We start from the raw sequence: 23,220 nt of genomic DNA, 5'->3' as shown, positions 1-23,220 counted from the left end.
TCTGCCCCAGTGGCTCACTCCAGGAGTGGGGAACTACGGAGCAGTCCCTGCGTCTGCATATAGGGGGATGAAAGCCCTGCGCGGCAACAGTGACGATGACGGCCATGACGATTATGACGCCTGCTGGGTCACAGGGAAAAAATTGAGGCTGCCGAGGGAAACGCATCCCTTGCCAAACCCCTGACCGCCTTCCCTCCGGGCACCAGTGAGCCGCCATCACCACCGCCGCTGACCACAGTCAACTGGCCTGTGAGGCAACCCCAGCCGCACCACCGTGGTGGCCGCTGGATGGCGACTGATCGTCAAGCAACGCTCAGACGGGCGTAGCCCTGGGAGGAACATGGGGCCACAAGTGTGTTCAAATTGTGGATGACCAATGTGTCCTGCAATTCACATTAATTCTTGCAGATAGCTGCATTCTTCATTAACGCACGAGCCGAGTGATCCACCACTAAGAGTTGTCTGGCTTTGGCACCAATCCTGCACCCGTGGAGGGGCTGGGACCGCTCACATGGGGCGCCCCTTTCTCTTGTGCTGAGGATGTGCGGGCGTGTGCCTGGCTTTGACCGTCCTTACTTGATAGTCAGGAGTGCAGACATAGGAGATCCAGCCACACTGAACTGGAATTCTTCCTCAAACCTCCACACTATGGTGGCACTGAAGGAGATCTGAGCAGTCTGGGTCCCACCTGGTGCACCGATGTCTTCCTCAGGCGCAAACTTGAAGCAGAAGCCCACGTTGGCAGTTGAAGGTCTATAGGTGAAGGGAGCATCAATATCTCCTAGGTTAATCAGTTTCACCTGCAGCAGCAAGAAAGCAAAATGGAAATACATGTGGAATCTTCCCTTCTTGTGAGTTATTGTCTAATGACGCAATTAATACCCAGAAATAGCAGACGATGCTATGAATGGCAAAAAAATACAACAGGACAAGTTCTGCCTTTGGGTTTTCCTGCAAAGCAGTGGCAGCTCCACAGAACTGGAGTCCACAACCCTGGGGTTATCCCATGGACACAGAGCTGTGCACCTCTGATCAGCATCACCAAGTTCATTCAGATCTGGCCCTGAGAGCAACGTGGGCTGATTGCAGCTGCGTAGGGAATCACCCCAGAGCTGCTGCTGCCCCAGTGAGCACAGCTCCAACAGCACCATCTACTCATTCACCTTTTCCCATGTCATGAAAACAATACATTGATTATGAGGCATCAGCATCAAAATGTATAGACAGCATCAACTTTTGGTAAGAAAACTCAGCATGTCTTTGCCTCCCACAGCTAAACTTTTGGAAGTGTCTGGCATGATGTAGTGCCTCATTTTCTACCTCTTTCAGCTGCTCTCTCTTTGGTTTTTTTTGCAAACTTGACACTATTGGGGAGGAGGCAAATAGGTAGAAAAATGCTTTGCTTTATTCCCAGGAACACTTTTCTCTTTCTAGAGCCAGAGATGCACCAAGGCTGAAGTGTGTTGAGGGACTGGTCAGCAAGGGAAAGAACTCCCAAGCCCTTTGCAAGGGCCAGCACTGAGCCAGGAGGCTGGATGGCTTTCCTGTGACTTGCAGCAATAAGCAGGAGACACTTGACTGGAAGCTGTCTGCAGTTGACTGAAGCTCAAAGGCAGCCAGTTTGTTCCAGCTGCTTCTGAACAGCCCAGTCCAAAGGTGCCTTGTGTCTGGCACTGCCACAAAAGCCTCTGAACATCCCTTTTTGACCCAGGCTTCGTTTCATATACCAAGGGGTCGTTTTGCAGCAAGCCTCCCAGCTGATTCCCAAAGAAGGAACTGGGGCTTCATGAACAACAGACACACCTTTCAGACCCTCCCAGATTTCACCAGTAGATCAAATATTCCCTGCTCACAACTGCCCAGGTCGGCAGCAATTTCACACTTCCACCAGGCTTCCTCCTGCCTCAGGAGCCATCAGGATCCACCCCAAGCCCTGCTGCTCAGCTCATAGACGTGGGGGGTGTCAATGGAAATGTTCCCAAGGTTCAGAGTAGGAGAGCTGAATTCTACCAAGGGTCCTTGTCCTTCCCCTCTGAGCTGCAGGGGCAGCCTGCTCTCACAGCCTGGGGAGAGATGTCCATTGCAGTACAAACATTCCCTCTGTTATACTGGATTTTCCAGGCTGCCTCAGTGCTAGACCCTGACTCTGAGCTGGATGCAACCACCTCCTGATGCTGCAGGAGAGGATATGGACCCTCCTCTTCCCTCAGCCTTGGGGCTGACTTCTAATTTCTAACCCATTCCTTGGGCTGCTTTCCAATTTCAGCCACCAGTCCACTGAGTTTAAAACATCTCTGCTGCCTTGTAGTGACAGGCCAAGGAGTTACAGGTATAAATTGAAAGAAAGGAAATTTAGCTTAGATATTAGGAAGAAATTTTTTACTCTGAGGGTGGTGAGACACTGGAGCAGGTTCCCCAGGGCTGTTGTGGAGGTTCCAGCCCTGAAAGTGTTCCAAGCCAGGCTGGATGGGGCTTGGAGCTACCTGCTCTAGGGGGAGGTGTCCCTGCCCAAAGGCCTTTAAGGTCCATTCCATCCTTAACATACTGTGATTCTGTGGTTTTCTTCCCATGCACTTAGAGGAGCTTTGAAATCATTCAGTGAAGGCACAAAGCTCCTACAGAGTTTGGCAATTGCCAAACTACCTGGCCCAGGAACACAGGACTTCGTTGCCAAAGTCCCCAACTCCTGACACTCAGCGCTGTGTTCTATTTCCACAGACAGAGCTGAAAGGGCTCAATTCCCACAAAGGGAGAGAGGCAGGTGCTGGCCAAGGCCGCTCCTTCTACCAACACCCTGGGCTCAGGGGGGTTCAGTCACCTCTGCTCTGCTGCTGTATGGGCACTGGGAGGTGATCCAGGCTCAGGGAACACATTTGTAACTCAGCTCCTGCTGCCTGATGATGGATCCATGTCAAATGGACCCATCATCCTGGAGGCCAGGGGCCTGCAGGGGCTGAGTGCTTGTTCACTAAAGCTGTTCTGCTCTGCAGCTCTCTGGCCTTTGGGGGAATGCTGTCAAAGCCATGGCATGAAAACCTCTCCCTGCACTGCCTGAGCTGTTCTGGGATCAGTCAGGCACACACAGCATTCTGAGCCCTGGCCTGGCACAGGAGACTCCCTGGGAGCTGCAGGGCCAGGGGGGATGTGCCAGCACTGCCCTGCTGACCAGGGACTCTTCCCAGCACTTCCATGGGAGCCCCGTGGGCTCAGGCTGGCACCATGGCTTCACTGAGGGGGAGAGAAGCAGGGCAAAGGAGCTGTACCTGAGATGCTTCAGTAAGCCACACTTCCATACTCCAGTGCTTCCAGGGGTTTGAAGGTCACCTTGATTTTGGCCAAAAAATTCGGCCGAATTTCTCCCGCCTACAGCAGAAAGAGACAGCAAAACAGTTCTCTTCAAACTTCACATTTCTTGTTTTCAACCACACTTCTGTAAGCCTCTGTTTAGAGCATTAGTAATGAGTGAACAACACAAGGAGCCCAAGGAAACACTCCAAACCCAGCTCAACACAGCGCTGGAAGCTCTCAATGCTCAGCTGTTCAGCTCCCCCTCTCCACAATATTCCTGCTGCTCTGACAAAGGCTCTTGGTCACATCATGCTGCTGTCAGCTACAGTGGGATGCAACTGCCACTGTGCACTGGTGGCTCTTCACAAGAAGAGAACATGATCCCTGTCTTGGGTTGACTATATGATGCTTTTATCCCAAATCGTCTTGTTCTGTTTATGCTGAATAATAAGTGTTGCACCTTTAGGACTTGTTGCAGAGAGTGAAGGGGGGAGAGAAGAAGCAGCAGTTTGTTTTCAGACACTGCACTCACTCCTCCACACTCCTGCTCCTGGACTGCATTGTGTGTGGATGGACAGACAGCGGGACAGAGCTCTCCTTTGCTTTTAGTTAATTTAGCTTGCTGAGGCAAAGAAGTTCCCTGGACTGTGGGGTTTTTTTTCCTTTCTTTGGACCTGTTCAAAACTGCTCTGGACTGAACACCAGAAGAGCACCAACAGCTCCACCAGTGGCCACCGGGCTGAGCCTGGCCTGTGACATTTCCAGCACCAGAGGGACTGATCAGAGACTGAGTGAGCTGAGCTGCAACCCAGGGAGGGACTTTCTCAGTTTGTCATCTCTTTTGGAGCAGCAAGGGGTTTTATTGATTAATACTGTTTAGGGTTTATTGTTTAATAAACAGGTTTTTTCCACTTCAAGGAGGTCTTTTCTCCAGGACTGGTTGGGGGCAGGGGCCGATTGAATCTTCTTTCCGAGAGGAGCCCCTTTAGGGGTTCTCTCCCAAATTTGCCCAGAACCAGAACCTCGGAAATAAAAATATTAGTTTAACCTGTATTGAAAGAAAACAGAGGCTGGCATTATTCTAGGGTTTACTCCAAGATGAGAAGGGATGTTGCACTGTGCAGGCACCAGGCATTCATTGTCTCTCACAATGCCAGTACTCAGAATCAGGACTCTGGTTGATGGCAGGACATGGTGGTTTGCAGAAACAGAAAAGGAAAAGGTTTTTTGTCCCTGTGTGCAGCACAACTCCAAAGGCCCATTTCAACCTTCCACCCTTGTGTCCAGGCTCACAGAGGACACTGGAAGGGACACTCAGAAATAGTGCAAGGCGTGGTTACAGGAGGGGATTGGTATTTCTATGATTAGCCTTAGGCTGAATTTGGCCTCACTTTCCCAGCAAACCATTGCAAGCTTCAGGTCAGTGTGTGAGCTGGCAGTGCTCCAACAGCCTCTGCTGAACCTCACATGTGGGGGGAGCCCCTGCCTACAAGAACTGCTCCCTGTGGACACTGCAAGGACACGCACAGAGTGCCCTTGAGCTCAAGCCCTGGCAGCACAGCATGGCTTTGTCAGGCTCCCAACCCTGCCTTGAGCCTCCAGGGCAGAAATGCTTTTAGCATTTGGCATTTTTAGGCGAGCTCTGCAGGTGCACCAGAAACTCAATGTCCTCCCTCCCAGCACATCGAGCCAGCTGAGGATCTGCCCAGTGACCGCAGCCGGGGGTAGAGTGGGTGGGAGGAGGAAGAGGGGGAGGAGGATGAGGAGGAAGAATAGGAGGAAAATGAGGTTTTCAACTATCACTTACATTGGCTCAATGAAAAAAATGTCATCAGAGAACAGCATGGGGTCTTGGTGCAACTTTGCCTTCTCCCCCGGGAGCCTCAGGAGGGCAGTGTGATCTTCACCAGAGCCCTTCTCCTTCCCTGTTTCTTTCCCCTCCATTAAGTTTTCCAGCCACAGCTCTCTCGTGTCCGCAGGAATCTACGCTGCCTGCAGCCACAGGAGAGACAAAGCCAGCAGACTGTTTAATAAGCCACAGATTGGCAGAGAGAAGTGTGAGTGCAGGAGAGCAAAGCACTTGGGGAGGAGCTGCAGTGTGAGAGATGAGTAATGCGATGATTTATCAAAAAGCAGGATGCCCCATTGCAGGGAATGATTGGCAGCTGACTCCATTGATTCACAAGGCTGAACAGTTGCTTTATTAAACTATATTATATTACATTGTACTACACTATATTAAAGATGCATACTATACTACAAAGAATCCTAAAGAATACTAAAGAAAACTTGTGACTGTCTCCAGACGGCCAGGACAAAGCTTTTTCCAATTGGCCAAGGAAACAAAACAATCCTCAGCAGAATCCAACTGACAAATCATTTCAGGTAAAGAATCTTCCTAACACATTCCACATGACAGAGATAAGAATTGTTTTCTTTCTTTTCTCTGTGCTTCTCCAGGAAAAAAAAAACTTGAGAGAGAGAATTATGTGTTTCCGTTCAGAGAATGTGAATGCCACAATGATTGACTCTCACAATTAACAGACAAATACCATGTACAGAGGTTAAGAAAAATTTTTTTTACCCCCGCAGTTGGTATCACGGGACGGCCAGGGTTGGGATATTTGGGAGGGTCGGCTTGTCACTACGGTGACATCTGACCTCCAATCAAGATTTGAGGAAGTAAACTCCACCACTGCACAGTGAAGAAGGGGTCAATGGACAGAATTTTGGGAGGGGCTAAAGGGTTAAAAGGCAAAACCTCCATTGTGTGGGTGAGCACATGGTGGGGAAAATCCTTTGCTCCTGGCGCCATAACATTTTCTCTATTCAGTCTTCTGTTGTATTTTTGATAAGGTTTAATAAACCTTTCTAAACTTATGAAAAGGGAGTGGCTATTTCTCCCAAGCAGCAGCTCCCCAGCAAGGGCTGACCCCAAGCCATGGGGGTCCCAGATGGATCAGAGGATAACTTGTTGTTCACTGGCCCAGCAGGGAGTTTTACTCCACACCTGCAAGCTCAGGAGAGGTTTCCAGAGCCAGCGTCCCTCCAGGGAACCTCCTGGCTCAAAGCCTCTGGCAAAAAACTGAGGGAGAATCCATCAGCCACTTCAAGTGGCTTTTCCTACCACTGAGCTGCTGGGGAGGCAGATAAAGGTCATGGAGCAGGACTTCCCTGGGAAGGGGAGACAAAGCTGGGTTGCAGCTAGGTGCTACCAGCACTGTGAAAAATGCACATTATATGATTGGCTTTTCGCATATATGAAAACAAAACATTGGTCTGTTCTGTTTCAGTCTCTATGCAATATTGCATAGGGAAATGTAAGATAACGATTAGAAATCAATCAGATAATACACATAACCAATAACACATCTGCAGTCATACAGTTATCAATCACTGCAACACTGAACTGTCATCCCAGAGTCTGCGACAGCTGATGAACCTTAAAACAACAGAGAACTGGAGAACTCATGTCTGGATTCATGTTTCTCCAAACTCCCTTTGAAAACAGGCTCAGCTATCATACATGGTCAAATTGCCAAGCCAAAACGACTTGAATACTTTTTGATGCAGAAAACATCTGGGTTGATTGTCAATCATTCCATTCAAGTAGAGCTAGACCTTGGCCAGAGTTCAAACTCTAATTGATGGACATCACTTAATACATTTTAAAACAAGACTGTTAAAAACAGCAATTATGAATAGGAAACCTTACGATTAAAGATCAATCAAACTATTAAAGAATTGAATCCCTCCGAAACTTCTGTCAGGAGAGAAATTCTTCAAACACAGCAAACCTCTTGAATTCTCAGCTGAAGTACTCTATAATAACTGAAGAAATAATAACTGAAGAAAACCACAAAACTGGCAATCTGGATTTAAAGGAAACCTAAAAAACATGAGTAGTTAAGAAACAAAAAGACAAGATTCTGAAGAGACACGTGTCTTGTAGATGATCACGCATAGAGACAGTGAAACATATGAAAGCTGGCTGTAAATATTACAACAATACCTTGATCATAATTCTTATAATAAATTCTGAGAATTCTCATTATATAATCAACTTATCAACAGGAAGTATTTGAAGGGGTTATGACAACTTTTCTAAAGTATTCATATAGCATTAATAACAATCCTTATTTATCAGTATCACCTATAAAATCCAAAAATAACAAAGGTTACAAACTCCATACCAGCAAAACTGTGAATCATTGGAGAATCAGCTGGTGACCCACAGATAGGATCTGATTGATATTTCTCAAATGCTCTGTCTTCAGAGACATTTCAGGTAATTGAATCATTACTAATACTTCTTTCTTTCTATGGTGGTTTCCCTCCCTGAGAGGCATTTTTCACAATAGAAGATTTCCATCTACCTCGTATTTGAAATACCACTGATTTGCACTGGTTTCCCCTTTTTTCTGTATCTTGGGGAAAAAGTCTGTGTGCTTTCTCACTTTACACTGATTTTGGACACCTTTTTTACATGTCCAGCTTTTGCATCTGAAGCCTGATCATCTGGTAAATGCTGTTTCCGTCACTTCTGTGGGACCGGGCTGTTGAGGAGTTCGGTGTGCCTCACACAACATGCGCTGCACCTGCGAAAAATCTCCACCTTGAGATTTTGATGGAGGCTGAAACTGTGTGCTGGCTGCCGGGGCCGGCTGCGTGCCCGCTGCCGTGGGACCGGAGCAGGGCCGGTCCCTCGGGCACCCTCCGCACCCAGACCGCGCCCGCTCTCTGCCGGTGCCCTCACGGGAGTGCGGATGCCCCCGCCCCGAGCGCGCCTCCCCGGCGCTTCTCTCGGCGCAGGCGCGGTCTGGGGAACGCCCCCTGTGCCCGTGACCGACACCGGCGCTGCCCCGGTCCCGTTCTGGCTCCGGTCCCCGCTCGGCCGCGTCCGTGCCGCGTCTGCGCACTGGGGAAAAACCCGCCCCGCTCCGACTGCCGGGTTTGTGCGTCATCAGCGGGCGCCTGCCGCGCTCCGTGGCGGTCGCAGGGACGCTGCAGCCGTCCCGTCCCGTCCGCCTCAGTCCCGCCCGGCGCGGCTGCCGCGGCCCGTGCGCGTTCCCCGGGTGCCGCCGCCCGCCGCCATCGCAGTCTCGCGGGTTCTGCCCTTCGCGCGCGGCTTTGGCACCCCCTGCGTGAAACCGCCGCCGCCGCCATGGCGCATGCGCCCGCCGCCAGCGCCGCCAGCGCCGCGCCTCCCTCTCCCGCGCTCCGCCCGGCCCGGCCCCGCTCGGCGCTGCCCCCGCAGCCGCCGGCCGTGCCCTGCACGCTGCCGACCGCCCGCTGCTGCGATCCGGGCACCGCCGTGCGCGCTATCGCCTCCGCCGCTGCTGTGACTGCGACTGCCCCGCTGCCCCCGTGGGCCCCCGCCGGCCTCCGCATCCCCCACGGCCGCCTCTGCGGCCCCCCCGGGCTGCTGCCGGCCGGCGCCGCCGTGGCACGGGTTCGCCAGTCGCCGAGAAGCGGCTCTGCCCCGGGTTCCCCGACCCCCTCCGCCCACCTCCCCCTGAGAGTTCTGGGCGTTCTGGGGACCCATGGGACCCTGGGCACTGTGGAGATGATGCCAATTCCTCCCACACCTGTTTGCTGGGGATTACCTTTGTCCCTCTATGGTCGGTAAGGGCAACTGCCGCCTGCTGATGGCAGGATGACTTCCCCCATCCTCGAGAGAATACTGCTGCCTGCTGATAGCTGGCAGCCCCCGCGGAATTCCACGAAATTGCCTCTAACATTACCCTTGCTGGGGATAAAAGCTTCAAGGCCGTTTTATCTTTTTTCAGAGATTTTCACAGGGTGTGTGGCTGCCACGCCCTGTAGGGCTAACAAGATGCTGGGTTGTTCCTGGGAGCATCTCCCCTCCATGTTCTCAATTTTGACCTTTCTTACCAAAAGCTGAATCATCTGCAAGGTCAGTCCGGAGTTTGCCCTGGTCACCGTCCAGCAGCTCGCAGGTGAGGGTTTCCACGCGTGCTTCTGGTCCTCCTCTTTCCGGGTCGAGCTTGAAATGAATCTTATCAGCAGAGGTCGAGATACTCTTTCTGGATTTTTCCCTTGAGAGTGCCTGTTTTCTTTCCTTCTTGGGCTAGGTTTCAGCGGCTGATGGCTGTGGCGTGGCTGCTTGCCAAGAGCCCACCTGGGTGCCCTCCTGGAGCCCACCAGGGACGCCAATGTCTCAGGGTCTCTTGCTGCTCAGAGTGACCCCAAGAAAAGTTCAAAGTCTCTTTTCCCAGCCTGACGCTTGAAGAAGGAGTCAGGGCTCTTCATTTCTCAGTCTCAAGGTTGTTTATTTTATCTATAAAAAAATTTTCTCCTGCCCTGCTGAGGTCAGCTCAGCAGGACAGTCTGAGGCACTCTGCCTGCCCCCGGGGCGGTGTTATGTCTTTATACTAAAAACTGCGTGTACAATGTTTACAATTACTTTCCAATACCTATCACCTATGTTAGACAGTGAGCTTCTACTCTAAACCAATCGGTAAGTGCCAACATCACAGCAGAAGATGGAGGCCAAGAAGAAGAAGGAGAAAGGCTGGACACACCCAGTTCCCTCCATCTTGCCTCCTGAACCCCCATACCAAAAACCCCAAAATCTACTTTTCCATCCCGTGACAACTTCACTAATATTCTACTTAAACTGTTGTGGCTTGCTGATCTTCATATAAGGTTTGTATTTTGCTCTACGGGTCATAGTCAAATCCACTGGTGTTTTGGGCTCCGTGGCAGGGCTTCTGAGCCCCCTGGCATGGGTCCTGGCCATCCTGGACTGCCAGAGGGATGTTCTGGGTTCCCACAGGTCTCTTCTTAGGTCTTCTACAGGTTGGTTTTTTGTTTCCTCTCCTTCTGCTTGTGCTGGGAAAAACCCCCTGCTGGGACATCTCTGCACCCTGGCATCCTGGGCATCTGCATGGGGATGGGCAATGTAACAAAGGACTGGCTGGAGGCCTTTGGAAATGGGAATTTATGGACAGGTGGGATTGCTCAATCTGACTGCACTGAGCCCTCATGCAGGACAGAGCTCTGGATCTCCTTCCTGCTTGGCAGGGTTCAGTTTCCAGGGAGTGTGGGCAAGGACTGGCACTCACCTCCACAGAAAGGCTTCTGCCTTTTGTTCCTGTAGCTAAGCCCAGGGTAAGGTTCCTCCTTTAGTGCTCAAAGAAAGGAAAGGAAATCCCAGAAGGGATGTGCTCTGTCTTTGAAATTATTACTAATTGTGAGGAACACCTCTGCTAGAGTAGAACATGTCCCTGGTCAAAGGAGGTCACCCCTCTGACCAAACTGATCCCAGCCCAAAGGCCAGGCCTTCTGCTGGGCTCTGGAAGGGGTTCTGCAGGCAATGTGCTCAGGGGAGAGACCTCCATTGGCCTCACTTCTCCCAAGGATAACACATCCCATCCCATTCCATTCCAAGGGTTCCCAGGATGGCCACAGACAAGAGCAATGGGATCCAGCACACTTACTTAGCTCTTTGAATAGCACTTCTACACCTTTCTGAGCCAGACAGCCAGCAGCCACAGACACTGGACATCAGATGCACATGAAAATAAATCAAAGACAGGGTATTTAACAAGGACCTTTCCCCAAGGAACTCCAGGGCTGCACTGAGCAGGTTCTGGGGCAGAACACATCCCACAGCTGACCCAGGAGCCCCATGCAGTGCTGGGGGGTTCCTGACCCTCGGGCCCACTGAGGCTCTCCTGGGCCAGGGAGCTGCCTCAGCTGCCACAGCACTCGGGCACCACACAGGTGCCCCAGTCCCACCAGAGCACAGCCACCCATGAGAGGGTGAGACCCTTCTGCCACACACCAGGAGTGGAGAGGAACCTCCCAGGCCCCTTCACTGTCCCTTGGCACATTCATTTCAGCCTGACCCTCAAAGCCCTGCTCAGCAACATCCCCCACTAGAGTAGGATGTGTCCCTGGTCAAAGGAGGTCACCTCTCTGACCAAACTGATCCCAGCCCAAAGGCCAGGCCTTCAGCTGGGCTCTGGAAGGGGTTCTGCAGGCAATGTGCTCAGGGGAGAGATCTCCATTGGCCTCACTTCTCTCAGGGATAACACATCCCATCCAAGGTTCCCAAGGATGGGTACAGGCAAGAGCAATGGGAGCCATGAATCCACACTTACGGACTCAAATTGGCCTCCTTGGTCATGCCGCCATGAACTCCCTTTTTTTGTGGCCATTAGGTTCACCTGAAAAGAAAAAGAAAAATGAAAAAGAGGAAGCTTCGCTATGATATTTCCTCTTAGGTTTTAGAAATGCATTTAAGAGCTTTTTTGTGACACATAGATCCCTCAAAATACACATAGATCCCTCAAAATATACTACTCAAACCTCTGATCTACTCAGGGTTTTTTAATTTACCGATTTTCCCTTCCATCACTGTCCAAACGGAATACAGCTCTTTCCAAGATACTCAGTCCTTGCTTGTGGTCTCCTGTATCATTTTCTCTAGGTTCACTCTGCAATGCAAGGGAAAAGAGGGGCAAAATCTCTGTGGTGAGCAACATCTCAGCACTAGAGAAGACAAGGCAGTTGATAAGATGTTCTGTTGCACTCCCAGCTGGTCCCTAACCCATCTTGTCTGCCCTGGAGCTCTGAGAATTCTCACAGACACACACTTCATCTTCCTTGGTAAAAATTAAGACCTTCTGCTTTTGCAGAGTGCAGAACCTGGTGTTCAACCCCAGTCATATTTTCCTCAGAGGCAAGGGACCATTTTCCATTCCTTCAGACTCAAATCCTGGAGGTTATCCTGACCAGCTATGAAGAAATCTATGGTGAAAGGACAAGTGACCTTGGCTGGAGTCGACGCAGGAAGTGTCCCGACCAGAGAGTAATTACCACTCATTCCATGATGCAGAACGCATGAAAGACACTTTATTATTCGTGTACAGTATTAAGAAATATACAGTTCATATAGGAACAGTAGTGGACCTAAGACCTGATTGGTCTTAAGGTGAAAACCTCTCACACTAGTGATGCATTATGATTAGTACACTCTAGCAAACCATTTTTATAAACAATGGTTATAGAAAGAGAGATAATAATTGTTTGATTTTTTTTTTCTAGGATTGTTAGGTTCAGTTTGTGAGGAATTGTCTCTGTTCATTCTTTGACTGAACTGAGAATATTTACAGGCTGGCTGCCAAATGCCCATCAAACTTCTCTCACTCCCCCTCCTCAACTGGATAGGAGGAAAAAATACAACTGAAGAGCTCACATAAAGCCTGGGACATCCCTCTCCAGCTGCCACCATGGGCAAACCAGACTCGACTTGGGGTCGATTGCTTTGCTTTCTCAGCAATTCCCAATAGAGCAGCAAGCTGAGTAACAAAGAAAAAACTGAAATCACCTCACTCCCACTCTCCCCTCTCGTGCCTGTGAACACACCTGGTGCAGGTGGCTGGGGCAGCTGCAGTGCCTGATGCAAGCTGAGCTCCAGGTGGGAGCCCCAGACAAGAGCTCATGAATGGCCAACAGAGCCCAACAAAGGGCACCAAGAGTGGTGGCACCGCTGGGGAAGGGACACCGAGAGACCCAGCAGGAGCTGAGGGCCCGGGAGGAAGAGCCAGACTCGAGCCTTGGGCATCCAGACTGAGGGGATAAAACTGAGGGGCTCCCTTGCTGGGGGAACAGCTCAGGCTGTTCCTGTGTCACTGCACTGGGAATAAATGGCTTTATGGAATCAGACAGCTGAGACTGCTCTGGGAAGCCTGGGCTGGAACCAGGGAGGACACAGGGGCTGGGTGTGGGGAGTCCAGCAGGGCCCATTGGGGCCCTGCAGCCACTGCTGTGGAGGGGCTCTTCCCAACATTGAACACCTCTGGTGGCCGGAGTGTGATGGCCAGAGAGCCTTGGGAAGGGTCAGACTGGGAAGTTTCCTAAATATCCACTTCTGCACAGCTGGCTGCAGAAAGCAGGGCCCTGCTGACCCTTCCAACAAAGCCGCCTGTCCCTTCTGAGCACATCCATCAGAGCAGCAGGGACGAGGTGAAGGCAGAAACAGGGACTGCTCAAGAGTGAGGAAAGGTCTGCTCAGGGCACAACTCACTGCTGTGCTCTGCTCTCCCTCTTTCTTGCACTCCATTTCCCTGGGCTGTCTGCTCCTTGGGACTTTCTGTTTTCTTTGGCCACGCTCCAGAGAAGGAGGACCTGGACTGAATTAAGGGACCCCTTGCCAAAAGCTGCTGCATGTCCAGAAAGCTTTCCTGGTGTTCAAGGAGAGGATAGACCCAGGTGAGGAAAAGAGGGGAGGATTAGAAATAGAGAAATGCCAGCAGGGAACCACGAGAAGTCACAGCCCCAGGGCCCATGGCTGTCCCACGGGTCTAACTGAAAGCATCAGACAGGAAATGCCAGGGGTGATTTCCCAGGAATGAACCCTGCTCCATCTCTTCCCACTACATTTTACTGTTTTGCTCTGGTCTGAAAGGAGGGAAAGCATATAAATGGCAAAAAATGCTCAGAGTGTGAGGAGTTTTCTCCTGAAAGCAGAGCAATAGCGTGATGGCTTCTCAAACAGTAACAATGAGTAGATGATGTGCACGTGGAGCTGTCCTGGATGTACCTCTGCCATTGATCACTGATGAACACCGACATTAGCTCAGATCACCGCTCATGGAAAGATGGTTGTGCTTCCAGGGATGGGTCACCCCACTTCTCACAGACAGAGACACATTGTCCTCTCTGTCTCTCATATTTGGAAGGAGCCCTGACAACTGCTTTAGACAGGAGAATTATTTTATGCAGGGCCACATCTGCACTCTTGAGCCAAAGCTGAAGCTTTGAGGGGGAAAAAGAAAAGGAAGGGGGAAAGACAGGAGAAGGGAGGAGAATAAAAAAGAAAAGGGGGCGGGGCAGGGGTAAGAGAAGACAGAAAAAATATGGAATAAAAAAAAGAAATAAAAGAAACTAAAAAAGAAGAAACTCTCTCTGCCACATTGTCAGTGATGGCTTTGTTGCCCAGAGACCAAGAGAGTCTGGTCTGCCAACAGATGCCCAATAAATTAGACATTTTGAATTATGCATTGAGTGCAATAAAACATTATTACCAGCATGTGAGTTAAATCCAGGAGGATTGTATGAGTGGTGGTGAAATCTCATTATGCTTTTTCTGGTGTGCTAAGGTGAGCTAATAATATTAAATATAAAAATTAAATTAAGTTCTAGTCACTCCATGAAATAATTATTCATTCTATATCCAGACTAAAAATTTTTCCAATCAGCCAAGATCAAAGCAACAAACAATTATCCATAATGTATTCATGGCAACCAGGCTGTGTCTAATCAATATGCTACTTACTTTTCACTTTTTTCCCATTTAATGTGTAGCAAGAGTCACGGTAACAATTTTTGCTATCAGAAAAAAACCCATGAAATAAATAAGTAAAGTCTGAATTGACCATTTTTTCTCTACATAGGAATGAATTAGGAACTGGATTAGTGTCTGTAGACTGAGAGCGGGAAGGGACAATCGACTTTGAATGGGAATTCTATGGAATATTAACTTTGTGGTCTCCCTCCAACCCTTCCTGACTGGTCCCCCACCCTCTGCAGCACAGCTGGGCCTTGATGAGGCAAAGACACTGAAAGCCCTGGGGGCCCTGGAGGGCAGCAGGGCTCCTTCAGGTCTCAGCAAAACCCAGTGAAGGCCCCAGGATGGTCCAGGGAGCTTTTCCCACTCAATCCCCTCTGGCAGAACTGGACTCAGCACTTGAGCCCTTTCCCTGGCTGGGCTCCTGCTCACACAGCCCCGGGTGCTGCTGCCTTGTTTGGCTGCTGGCCCGTGTGCTCCCTCTCCCAAGCGCTGCCTTTTCACCAGGAGCTTGCTCAGTTCAGCCGAGAGCCTCAGGAGAGGAGTGCTTTACTCCTGGCTCTTGGAGAGACCATTCCTGCCCTCAGAAGAGGCTGCCCTGGAAAGCTCGGCATATTTCCTGATAGGCATTTATGGGAAATCAGTGTCAAACGGAGAAAAGAGGTGCTGGGGGGGAGGGAGGAGCCCGTGGGGGTGGGAACCCTCCGCAGCTGCTGGTTCAGCCCATCAAAGCCTTCTCCTCTGCAGCCCCAGCTGTGTGCTCTGATGCTGGCCTCAGTCCCTGCCCCTCGGTGCCTGGACCCCGCTATTTCCCGGCTGTGACAGCCCAGGCTGGCACTGAGGAGCTCATCCCTGTGTGGGGCAGGAGCAGCTCCCGGTGAGCACCCCCCATCCACGCACCAGGCAGCTCTGCTGAGCCATCGCTCCCGGATCCCCCATGCTGCTGGAGCCCTTTGCTGTGCCTGGCCATGGATGTCAGGGCAGCTGCCATTCCCATGGGAACCTGCTCACTGGCCTGAGACCACTCCAGGCTGCCCCCAGAGCTCTTCTGCCCACTCTCCCTGATGATCAGGGGGTTTCTGAGCTGGCAAGGCAGCGTCCCCCCTTTCTGACCCCTCCACTGCTCACTCACACAAGTCAACTTAACCTCTGCCCATCCTGTTGAGGATGTCCAGGTATCCCAGCTGCTCTTCACACCTCCCATCCTCATCCTCCCTGACACTCCTCTGGCAGAGCCTCTCCCCTTCCTCTGCATTCCACCAGCACTCAGGCACAGCCTTCCAAACCATCTAGGGATGGGTTTGGCTCTGAACAAAAATGATGTAGGCAGCTTCTGAGATCAAAACCAGCAATTTTGGGTTCTCAGGGGTTCAGAAACTCCCACTCAGGAGCATTTGGACTAAGAAACTGCAAGTTTGGGAGCTCTGGGGTCCCAAACACTGATTCACAAAGATTTTGGGTTCTGAAGAAGCCTCAACTTTAGGCAGCATTGGGGTTGAGAAACACAAATTTAGGGAGCATTTGACTCAAAACTACTGATTGGGGGAACTTTTCGCCTCAGAAAGTCCCCTCTAGGCAGCTTTTCAGCTCAAACTTCCAATTTAGGGAGCTCTTGGGCTCAGAAGCGAATTTTTAAGGAACTGCAATACTCAAAATGGGATCTCAGGAAGCTTTGCAGGTCAGGGAAAGCAACCTGGGGAGCTTCAGGGCTCAGAAACATCAATTTAATGAGCTTTGGGGCTCAGAAAACTCAGTGTCCAGAGACTTGGGACACAAAAGCAGCAATTTAGGATACTTTGGGGCTCAGCAATACCATTTCAGGGCACTTTTGGCCTCAAAAATTGGTATTTGGGGAACTTCACAGCTGAGAATACTGGAGTCTCAGGAGCATTGGGGCTCACCCACCTGGGGATGTTTTTGGGACCTGAAACAGCATTTGGGTGCAGAAATACTGATTTAGGGAGCACTGGGGCTCTTAAACACCAATTTAGGAACACACATGCCTATGAAACCCTGATTTGGGGAGTTTAAGGCTAGGAAAAAATCATATTGGGAGCTTTGGGAATCAGGGAGAGTGATTTTGGGATATTTTCAGAGCAAAAAGAACAATTTAGAGAGCTTTTGGGCTCCAAAACAACCAATTTAAGCCGATTTTTGGCTCTGTAGTCCCTATTTAGGGAGCTTTGGAGCTCCAAAACAGCGATTTATAGAACTTTTGGGCTGAGAAACATCAGTTTTGGGAGCAGAAGGAGCAAGCCCTGAGGAAACCCGGGAGCAAGGGGCAGGCGCTTGCCTGGGACAGGTCTGGGAAGGAGCCGCTCCGCGCTGGGAGCACTGCTTAAAAAAGGAATATATACAGGGATATATACAGCTCACTAGCTCACTGTGCCCGACCCGTTCCCGTACCCACAGGCTCCTCCCTCTCTGCCCGCAGCTCCTTTCCCAGTTTTACACCGATTTCCCCTAAATGAGGTTTCCCCGCTCCGGTCAGGGAGCGGTTCCTTGGCTGGGGGTGGGAAATGGGCACAGCCAGCGCTCCCCGCCCATCGCTCCCGGAGCCTCCCTGGCTGGGATGAACCCCACGGGCTGATGGCACACCAGGCACAGGGCGTGAGTGAGGGGCGTCAGGGCTCTGGAACACTGATCTGGGAACTTCATGGCTTAGAAACCCCTGTGTCAGCAGCTTCGGGGCCAGAATGGTGAGCTCAGGAGCTTTGGGGCCGAGAATTAGCAGTTCTGGGGGCTTTTAGACTCCAGAACACTGATTTTGGGAGGTTTTTGGCTCGGGAAAAAAAAATTTTTGGGAGCTCCGAGTCTCAACGAAAGCAACTTAGGGCTATTTTTAGCTCAGAAGCAGCAATTTAGAGGTATTTCAGGCTGAGAAACATCAATTTAAGGATATTTTGGTGTCTCAAATACCAGTTTAGGGAGCTAAGAAACACTCATTTAGGGAGGATTTGGGCTCCGAAATATCAAATAAAGAGTTTTTGACCTCCCAAATAAAAAACCTTTTTGGGGAGGGTTTTGCTCCTGAGGGCTGGAATATAAGTGTGGGGAGTCCTGGCAGACTGACTATCCCCCAAACCCACCACGGCAAGTGCTGTGTGCCTGTGGTGGCGAGAACAACCCCTGGATGACTGCAGACAGACCCTGTGTCCCATGTCACTGCCTGGGACACTGTCCTGAGCTTGGAAATGGGTGCTATGGGCACAGGTGCCCCATGAAAGAATTTAATCAGAGTGTGGTACTCATTGCCAAAGCAACCTTACAGACACCTGGGGAAGAAGCAGGCACCGAGTGGATTTAGGACATCCCCTGTGATGGACCAGCCTCTGGAATGATGGAATGGGCTGGGGAGGATGACAGCGAGCAATGGGTCCTTTCGGGACTACAGCTCGCATCATGCACCGCGGCATCCACTGAGCGCCATTGCAGCCGAGACTTCATCTCCCGTGATGCTCTGCGCACCGTAGAGCGTCTTTGTAGCCGGACCACCATCTTCAATATGCCCTACGACCCCAGAGCCCATTCCGGCCGTACAAGTCCCGTCATGTTCCGTGCCCCAAAGGGACCCATAACGACTCTCCAGGTGTCCCCCAAGGGCTTCCCGGCACCATAGGTTCCCCGAAGGTGCCCCCTGAGGACCCGAAGTGGCTGCCCGCACCCACAATTGGCTGCCCGGACCCCCAAGTGCTGCAGTGGAGCTACTTCCGGGACTACATCTCCCATCATGCTCCGCGGCGCTCGTGGCGTTTGAATGCAGCCGAGACTTCATTTCCCGTCACACCCCGCGATCTGCAGGGCGCCATTAGCGCTCCGCCTTCACCTCCGCGCCCAGAGAGCCCCGTTAGAGCCGCCCAAGGGCCCGCCCGGACCCCCAAGGGCCCCAAATTCCCCTCCCTGACCTCCAAGGGTCTCCCTGCATCCCCAAGGGGTCCCCTGGACCCCGAATTGTCCCTCAGAATCCATGAGTGCTTCCCCCCACCCCTCATTTCCCACCCGGCTCCCCCAAGTGTTCTCTCGACGCTCAAGTTCTCTCTGAATTCCCTCCCCAGACCCAAAACTGCCCCAAATGTGCCTCAAAATTATCTCCGTGTAAGCCCAAGTGCCCCCTTGAACCATGTGTGAGAAAAACAGGATTAAAAACATTACAAAAGGACTAAACATAGGGTGAAGTAGCAGAAAGAGGGTAAAAATTAATAACCAATAGAGGTGAATTAGTGAATGAAGGGAATTGTGATACTTAGAACCAGTTACCATTAATTTTACTGGTTGCTAAACACGGATAGATTTTTGATATAAATATAAAATTAGGTAATAAAAATGAAACAACTATTATTACAAATAAGAAATAAATACAATAAATACATTTAATTGAAAAATATTAAAAATAAATAATAAATTACTTTCTTTTTAATATATTTTGGGATGTTAGTCTCAGGTGGATGATGTCAGACATGGTGAGGCCGGGGATGAGGAGCAGGTTGTCCAAACAGAGTCAGCTTGCAAGGGTGTCATTCTTCTCTGTGCCCAGACCTCCTAAGGAGACATTCAGCATCAAGATCACTTGGGGAAAGCTTCAGTTACCTTTTCTCTGAACTGAAAAATAAAAAACAATACTCATGATTAAAAAACTAAAAATCATGAGGTGCACTTTGAAATCATCCTCCTGAACAGAACTCCAAACTGACTCTAATCACTGCACAAACCCTGAAGACTCAAAGACAATGGAAGGGAGACAAAGAGCTCCCGAGGGCATTCTGTATTTTCATGATCCCCATGGTGGGTTTGGAGCTGGGTCCAGGAGCCTCAGGCACAGAGAGAAGGATGAAGAAGCTGCTCAAGGAGTCAGCAGCAAAACTCCAAGTGCCTTGGAGCATGGCTGGGCCCCAGTGAGGGCAGGGAGTGCCAAAGGCTGCCCAGGTACTGCTGAGAGCAGATCCTTGAGGCCAGGATTGCAGGGAGCCCAAGGCTCTGAGCAGGGAACTGCAGTGCTGAGCAAGGCCTGGGCTGGTTGGGGGAAGCAGAAAGGCCAAGCCCTGAGCCCAGCCTGGAACAGCAGGGCCTGTGCCTCACGGCTGGCTCAGGGCTGTTTGTGGGCCAGGGGGATGTGAAGGGCAGCAAGGACAAATGCCATAAACCTATGTGACACTCCAGATCCTCATGGAACTGAGGGGCCAGTGGGACACTGTGGGAAGTTGTGGAACCAAGGGGATCATGGTGGCACTGTTGGGGCCCATGGAACCAAGGGGCCAGTGTGACACTGTGGGGCCTCATGGAAACAAGAGGCCATTGTGAGCCTGCAGGGCTGCAACACTCCAGATCACTGAAATGCTGGGGGTAACCAAAGGTTCCTTGACTTGAGTTTGGTGCACAGGAGAAACACCAACCAGATATTCTCAACATGGACAGATGCAAAGAATATTCTTGGTAGGAAGGGCCCAGAAGGATCATCAAGTCCAGCTCTTAAGTGAATGGCCCACACAGGGTTGAACCCACAGCCCACTGATACCAGCACCATGCTCTGATCAATGTAGCTAAGAGGTCAAAATGACACAAAATATTATTGGCAAAATATAGACAATCAAGGAACTTTTGCAAAGGGTTTAATACAACATCCACTTCAATATGAAACCCTTATCATAGCATTAAATTCAATAACTTAGCAAATTTAATCTAAAAACCTTTATCCCTTAAGATGTTAAGTTACCCAAAAATGTTCCAGCTAAGTAAGATTAGAAGGAGAAGAAATAGCAAACAACAGAAAGACAGAAGATCCATAGAAAGACACACACATAGGTACCAACTGCTCAGGTTCCAGCATCACTAACAAAGGAACCCCAGGAGAAGGCAGGACCCAGACCATGGTCTGGCCTCGTGCTCCGGCTTTTAACCCCCTGGGCCTTCATGAGCCCGCCTCTGGGTGGGACTGTCAGTTGCTTGTCCAATCAGAGCCAGGGTAGCACCAGCTGCTAGTGTGTGATTGATTGATTAACAGCTGGGCTAAGCAGAGCTGGGTTAACATCACCCCCTGCTGTGTGATTGACAGCTCTGCCAGGTCAGGGCTGGGAGTGGGGCTCTGTCCCACCACAAACCAAGGCCTGACCCGGCCCTGGCCCCACACGGGCATTCCGAGCATCCCAAGGTGTCTCGGGACATCAATCCATCATCCAGCCTCTGACAGCGACCATGGTGACACTACAGAACCTCATGAAACCATGGGTCAGTTCTGACAATGCGGGTCCAAGGACACCACGGTGAGACTATGGAACCTCATGGAATCAAGGAGACCATTGTGCAGCTCAGAGGCCCTATAGAAGCAAGGGTCAATGATCAAACTGTGGGGCCCATAGGAACAAGGAGCCAATGTGACACAGCAGAACCGCATGGAGCCATGTGGGCCTCATGAAACCAAGAAACCATTGTGACATTGCAAGACCTCATGGAATCAAGGGGACCATTGTGACAGTATGGGACTCCATGAAATCAGGGGAACATGGAACAGGTCTGCCTGGTTTGGCCTCCTGGGGGCTGTCTGACAGGTCCCACTGAATTAGACATGCCAAGGACCACTTCCCATCTGACCATGAGACACCGGGGCTCTGTGTTTTTATTCCTGTGGAAAAGAACTGTCTTTCTTGTCTAGCCTCCCATGGCTGAAATTAGGATTCCACCTCTAAAATTCCCTATATCCAAGGGTTGCTCCCAGATAAAATTTGCTAATAGTCAAGTCTGGCTAGCCTTGGCCTCTGGTGACTGCCTCTCATCTGCCCCTGCACATTGGGGCTCACTTGTTTCCTTCCTATGGAAACCATTGTGACACTGCGGGGCGTTGTGGAGCCAATGGGCCATGGTGACACTGCAGGCCCTTGTGGAGCCTGTTACACTGTAGGAACTTGTGGAACCAAGGAGATCATTGTGACACTGTGAGTGCCATGGATCCATGGGGCCATTGTGACACTGTGGGGTCTTGAGGAGCCATGGAGACCATTGTGACTTTTTTGAGCCTTGTGACATGCAGGGGCCATTGTGACACTGCAGAGTACCATGGATCCATGGGGCCATTGTGACACTGTGAGGCCTCATGGAACCAAGGACATCACTGTGGCTCTGTTGGGCTGCATGGTCCCAAGGGGCCAGTGTGAAGCAGCGGGGCTTTGTGGAACCAAAAGACCATTGCTGCATTTCAGGGCCTCGTGGAACCAAAGGGCCGTTGTGATCCTGAGGGACACCATGGATCCATGGAGATCATTGTGACATTGCAAGGCCCCATGGAATCATGGAGACCATTTGTCGTGATCCGTCCTAGTGAATTGATGATGTGATGGTTCGTAGGGGTGATCTCAGGGTGCAAAAAAAACCAACACGGCACAGGGGATTTGCAGTAACAATCAACAAGTGCAATTTTCTTGAAATAACCACAACAGAAATGCATTGGTGAGGGGAACCAGGGGAACAAAGGAGAAAATAAGGAAAAGAGGAAGGAAGAGGAAGGGTGGGTTATAGCTACCAAACGTGGTACTGTGTTATCCTTTGGGATCCAGCCAATGGAGTCTGCCAGGCCACATCCGGGGAGATCTCGGAGGTTCATCTGGACCCCACGTTATACTATTTTTTGTTGGGGAAAGGGGGAATGAATTTCACAACCAAAGCAAAGGTCTTCAGGGGGAAAGAATAGTATTTGTTCAGGGGTGAACAAAGTCAAGCCAGGCAGCAAGCAAGAACCATTGTTTTCATGGCCCACTGCCTGCACCTGTGCTTGCTCTGGGCAGCTTTCCTCCCTGCCCTCTGCACAGCTCCCCCAAGTTGGGAGGGTTTCAGTCCCAGTCTCTGAAAGAAGGTGAGAGGGAGCCTTCTCACACAGGGGTTTCATGTCTTGGGTCCTTGATGAAGAGGCCTACATCTCTACGTGTCAATCCTGATGGTTGAGAATGGGCTAGAGGGGTCTACTCTTGGAGGAGGGACCACGCTAAAGCTCAAACCAGCCAGGCCAGGAGGCAGAGAGAAATTCCAGGACCATTGTTCAGGGAAAAGGGCAGGGTGCTCCTTCGAGTTCAGTGTTGCGTATAGCAAAAAACACCTCTGGAAACAGTGAGCTAAGAGGCACATGATTTCCTCCCCCCACCACTGGTTCAGCAGTTTTTAGTTTTTTGATGGTCCCTCTTCATGGCAGCCATGAGGCAAAAATGAAGGATATTTTGGACAGACTCTCACATGGCCTCAGGCCCAGGGCCAGCAGCCATGGCCAAAGTGCTGCAGGAGTTGGCTCTGGCAGGGCTGTCTTGCCGCTGCTGCCCATCCCTGTGCAGCCCAGGCTGTCCCTGCCCTGTGCCTCTGTCCCTGCAGGCTGTCAGCATCCCCCAGCTGCCCCACCTGGCTGGGCCCTTCCTTTGCTGACAGCTCTGCCTCCTGCCTCCCTCTGCCTGCCCACACAGAGCCTTGGGCTGCTCCAGGCTACAGCTGGGGACCTGTTGCACCACAGCCCTGCCCTGGCAGGGAAATTCCTTTCTCCTGGTGTCCACTCTGCACCTCCCCAGCTGCTCTTGGTGCTATTATGTCTTCTTCAGGCTCATTCCCACTATGAAGAAAAGCTCCAGCCCCTCTGAAACCAG

General features: G+C 51.0%; 1 non-coding gene across 1 annotated transcript; it reads right to left on the bottom strand.

Moving 5' to 3' along the window:
• Nucleotides 1–307: 307 nt before the first annotated feature.
• Nucleotides 308–460, bottom strand: LOC134426239 (5.8S ribosomal RNA). The gene has a single exon (XR_010029944.1). It is a non-coding gene; the product is annotated as a 5.8S ribosomal RNA (ribosomal RNA).
• Between the last annotated feature and the right edge of the window lie 22,760 nt (nucleotides 461–23,220).

This window comes from Melospiza melodia, chromosome 17, assembly GCF_035770615.1.
Source record: "Melospiza melodia melodia isolate bMelMel2 chromosome 17, bMelMel2.pri, whole genome shotgun sequence".
Classification (NCBI taxonomy): Eukaryota; Metazoa; Chordata; class Aves; order Passeriformes; family Passerellidae; genus Melospiza; species Melospiza melodia.
The sequence above is the reverse complement of the archived record's forward strand: the minus strand, read 5'-3'. Positions and strand labels throughout refer to the sequence as shown.